The 5,357-nt window shown below is 43.9% G+C and overlaps 1 pseudogene; it reads left to right on the top strand.

Moving 5' to 3' along the window:
* LOC102040227 overlaps positions 1 to 3,760 on the top strand; it is a 4,234-nt pseudogene extending 474 nt beyond the window's left edge.
* The last annotated feature ends 1,597 nt before the right edge of the window (positions 3,761 to 5,357 follow it).

Below are 5,357 nucleotides of genomic sequence, written 5' to 3'. Positions count from 1 at the left end.
CCCTGCCAGCAGTAAATCAGTTCCCTAGGGGAGAAGAGACAAAAAGCCCTGCCCAGAGGCACTGGGCCACCAGAGCACTAGAGGAAGGCCCATAGGTCACAATTAAAAATGAGCTGGGAGAATGGGAACGGAGCTGGAGACTAATACTCACAGGGCGAGGGTATGCAGCAGTCAAGAAAAATGGTAAAATTAAATGGTGCCCGGTTAAGTCAGCTAAACCGGACCTTCAGGGCGAAACTAATAAAACTTGTGAAGTTTTTTTTGCAGGATTGAGTCTTTAGACACTCCTGCAACCTGTATACCTCATTTCCTGAAGGCCACGACAAATCGTCAAGCAGCTTGGCGACAGACCATGCTGGGGTCGTGAAAAACTCCATGGCCGAACTAAAGGAGACGCTGGCACAGAGAAGGACTGGGAGAGAGGCTCAACAAAAATATTTTCAATCATGGTTCAAAGTTTCGAAGGATAGTGGTCTTATTGCCTAAAATGTAAGTGATGTCCATCAAGTAGAGTTCGAATTCTGGCCAAGTTCTAGCTCTACTTGAATGAAATCATCAACAATCATCCCAGAGGTTTTCTGCATTAAAAAGTTCAAAAGGAATTTGGAGAACCATGAATCCGGACATGAGTTCTCCAATTCTCTCTTGTTGAAATTCATCAGTCATCGCAGACTCTGGGATGATAGGTCAGTGTTGTAGTGACGGGCAATCATATGGTTTCAAATCATCAACTGTGTTACCTGACTGATTAAGTTGATTTTCATCCCAAAACATTGACAGGGAGAAGCCTCTCCAAAAAGTGCCGGAAAACTAAGGAGGAAGTCCTACAAAGACACTTTGAGTCATGGTTCAATTCGTCCCCATGACTGATCGTCCTTGATTCCAACCTATGAGGCCCTCTTGCTGCAATACCCCTGGAAGTGATTTTGGGCCTTACATTTTGGATGAGTTTACTTTGTTGAAAATCGGTTATAAAAGTTAACATATTTTTTTTGTTAGACATAGTTGCTTTAAGACAAGTTATGGAAATGGTCATTGTTTTTTCCAGTTGCCAGTTTTTACCACATTTCAGTTCAGTAGCCTTTGTGTTTTTTATAGCCTTTATACTTTCTATGTTTATAATTAGTCATAAGAGGGGGGGAAATGTGGGAGGTCGAGGACCAGCAAGATATCATGATGTCACAGGCAGACGGAACCCCTCCCCTTCTGCCATTAAACCGTTAGCCCCTGCTATAAATTACCCTGTCCTACCATTAATAAACGCCATTTACCGTCGACCACACTGGTGTATGCGAGTAATTGGACCGAGTGGCAAAGAGGGCTGCCGCCGTGCTGTTCCCAATCCAGGACGCCGCGCCTCAAGCGGAGGCAACACAAAATTATGATTTTAGTTTTCTGAATGTGTAAATTTAGTTAATAACAAATGCAATATTTATTTTGCACAGTTGAATTCTGTTCACAAATGGGAAAAAAAACAGTTAATAAATTATTACTAGAGTTTATGGTGCTATACAGGAAGATATTAAGATGGAAGTACTGGAAAGCTGAACTATTCTGCTGGTGTTCTGAGGAAGAAGACAGCATTCAGTGAAACTCAGGGGTGCAGTCTTACTGAAGCCTGAAGCTCTCAGTTTAGGAAAGGGTCACAGTATTTTCCTGTCTCAAAAAGATGCTCAATTGATTATAACTTGAAAGGGTCTCCACATGTTGCTGAAAAGCCCCACAGCATACACAACTGCCTGCTCCACCTCTGTCCTCATCTCTTTCTAGGATGTTCCTGCTCCTGACAACAGCTCTGCGGTTTGCTTGACTGCACACTGAATTGCTCAGAGAGATACTTGTCTAGCCCAGCAGCAGAGCACAGCTCCGTCACAGCAGAGATTATGGGTGTCACACCTGTTAACTTCTTACTATTCAAAAAGTCCTAAATAGAAATAAAATAAGTCTTAACAAAGTCAGAAATACTGTATTTTTAGCTGGCTGTTGAAGATTGCATGCAAGATGTTTTCCATTACCATCTGTATGGCAGATTACCTTTGTCAAGTGGGCAGTTTGCCTTATCTCTCTCTTTGAGTGACCACATTCACACCTCCCTCGGGAGGGGACCTCTGCTGATAACAGACTATTGAATGTCAGTGCATGACTGATAAGAACTATAACATCCCATTGTGAGATGCTCCGCCCAGAGGGAGGAGCCAAGCATTGCTACCCCGATATACACTGAGGTTCTGGAACACCAGCTAGGCTTTTCTCCACGGGATTCCCTAGAGGAATAGCAGCTGCCTCTTCCTCCACTGGGTCTTCAGAGGAAGACTACATCCTTCTCTACAGATCCCTTTGCTCCAACAGAATGACACCTGATACCTCAGGAGGACTGCAGCCACATTTTCAATCAGACTACCACCAACACCCTGGCCGACAGGGTGTCAGGTTGGGTTCTGATTCTGTCAGTGTTGTTCTAGTGGACTGCATTGTTTATTTTATTCTTTTTTTTTTCTCTATTAAAGAACTGTTATTTGCAGCTCCCATATCTTTGCCTGAGAGCCCCTTAATTTAAAATTATAGCAATTCAGGGGGGTGGGGAGGGTTTACATTCTCCATTTCAGGGGAGGCTCCTGCCTTCCTTAGCAGACTCCTGTCTTTCCAAACCAAGACACTGGCTTTCTTTCTAACTAGAAAAGCTGCTTAAGTAATTCTTGGAGGAGCAAATTATCAAAGAATGTAAAAATGGGATGTTCTTTAGACAAAGAACAAAATAATTTTGGAGGAAATGCCTTGAGTTGTACCTCCAACCTGTTGAAGATCATGGAACAGGGGCCTAAGACCAGTGAGGATGGTTATATGGGAATAAGCACTGTCCTGCATCCCTTTTTTGTAGTTAAAATATCACTGGGCAATTAGTGCTTCACCACCACCATGCTACCTGCAGAGCATGGCATGGTTTCAGTGCACATCACTGGTGTCTGGCTGACAGTTCTGCCAGTTTGATTAAAACAGTCAAAGTAGATTTGAGATGTTTGAGGACAGTTTTGTTCTCAGTGTGGTGCATGACCATTCTCTATATATGACTATCAGTATAATGTCTGAATGCTTTTCTGGCTTGGTACTTCTTGTCCTTGATTTGTATTTGTTCAGGGACAAGGAGCAGAGCCAGATCAAGGGTTTGGGATAAAGCCAGACAGGACTTGATTAACTTGCCTCTAACTACAGTAATTACTATAATAAAGACTAATGCCTTAATTAGCATTTTAGAAGACAAGAAAGGGTGGAGATATTCTTCAGTTCATCCTAGAAAAACAAATACATGTTTAGCTTTTGCCTCCATCACCTCGTGTACTAGCCTATGCTTTAGCCAAACCCTTCATTTTTACCAAGTGCAACAGGATGCTTTCTGGATGCATGTTTGTGTGCCAGAGATTTAACAGCACAACAGTGCAAGATCAAGCTTTCATCTCTATGCCAGAAGCTTCTAAGAGTCATGATAAAGATTCCACTACCATATTTCACTAGGAAGGGAAAAACATAATTTCTGAGAATCTACTTGGTTTTTAAATAAATTTAATTTCATACATAAAGTAAAATATGGTCACGTCACTAATATGCTTGACAGAGACAAACAGAAGTGCTTAACACATTCTCAGCCTTTAACAGAGATGATGAATCAAGGGGGTTTCAGTGCTATGAGCTGGAATACAATGACTATGAGAATGATCAACTCCCAGTTGACCCTGAAGTTGTGTGGGATCTGCTGGATCCCTAAAAATCTATGGTGCCTGATGGGATTCATCCAAGAGGTTTCAGAGTTACCTGATGTCATCACATTTTTGAGTGATCTTGGGAATCTGGAGAGGTTCCAGCTGACTGAAAACTGGGGAATATTGTCCTGATTTTCAGGAAGGACAAGAAGGAGGACCCTGGGAACTACAGACCTGTCAGTCTCTCTTCAGTGCCTGATAAAGTTATGGAGAAGATTATTCTTGAAGGTATTAAAAAAAACCCTGAAAGACAATGCAGTCACTGGTCACAGCCAGCACAGCTTCCTTAGAGCAATGTCCTGCTTGTCAAGCATGATATCCTTTTATGACAAGGTAACCCCCCTAATTATCAAAGGAAGGCAGTTGATGTAAGTAAATCTTTTCATACTGCCTCTCACAGTATCCTCTGGGACAAAATGTCCGGCCCACATCAGGGCATGCATGAGCCACAGGCTCACAGGCTGGGCACAAAAGTTTATAGTGAATGGATTGGCATCAGAATGGTGTCCTGTCACTGGTGGGGTTCCACAGGGCTCCATCATAGGCCCCATTCACTTTAACATCTTCATAAATGATTTGGATGCAGGATGGAAAGGGATACGGAGCAAATTCTCTGATGATACAAAACTGGGTGGAGCTGTTGACTCCCTCCAAGGCAGAGAAACCTTGAAAAATCAGAGAGATGGGTAATCACCAACCATATGACAAGGGAAAGTGCTGGATTCTGCACCTGGGATGGAGCAACCTTGGATGTATGGATATGTGGGGAATGACATGCTGGAGGGAAGCACCACAGAAAGGGACCTGGGAGTCCTGGTTGGCAGGAAGTTGAATGTGAGTCAGCGGCGCCCTGGCAGCCAGGAGGGCCAGTCGTGTCCTGTGATGCATCAGGCAGAGCATTGCCAGCTGGGCAAGAGAGGGGATTGTCCCACTCTGCTCTGCTCTGGGGCAAGTTCACCTCAAGTCCTGTGTACAGCTTTGGTGACTGCAATATAGGAACAATATAAAGATTTGGAGACTGTCCAAAGGAGGGCAGTGAAGATGGTGAAGCACCTTGAAGGGAAGCCATATCAGGAGTGGCTGAAGTCACTTGGTCTGTTCAGCCTGAGGAAGAGGAGACTGAGTGTACAACTCATCCCAGTCTGGTATACAACTTCCTTGTGAGGGGAACAGGAGGGGCAGACACTGCTCTCTTCTCTGTGGTTCACAGTGACAGGATCTGAGGGAATGGCCTGAAGATGTGTCAGGGAAGATTTAGGTTGGATATTAGGAAAAGGTTCTTCACCATCCAGGTTTGTTGGGCACTGGAACAGGCTCCCCAGGGAAGTGGTCACAGCACCAAGCCTGACAGTTCAAGAAACATTTGGACAATGCTCTTGGGTACATGTTGTGACTCTTGGGGCATCCTGTGCATGGCCAGGAGGTGGGGATCGATAATCATTGGGTCTCTTCTTACTTGACATATTCTGTGATTCTGTGATTTTGTAAGCCAAATGTTTTCCCTACGTTTCTCCACAACACCTTGCCTTGTTGAAGAGAAGAGCTAACAGCTAAGTACTCCTATTCAACAGAGGCAGAGAGGAGTTTTGGACTCCATCTGAA

Source organism: Geospiza fortis, unplaced genomic scaffold (genome assembly GCF_000277835.1).
Source record: "Geospiza fortis unplaced genomic scaffold, GeoFor_1.0 scaffold108, whole genome shotgun sequence".
Taxonomy (NCBI): Eukaryota; Metazoa; Chordata; class Aves; order Passeriformes; family Thraupidae; genus Geospiza; species Geospiza fortis.
The sequence above is the reverse complement of the archived record's forward strand: the minus strand, read 5'-3'. Positions and strand labels throughout refer to the sequence as shown.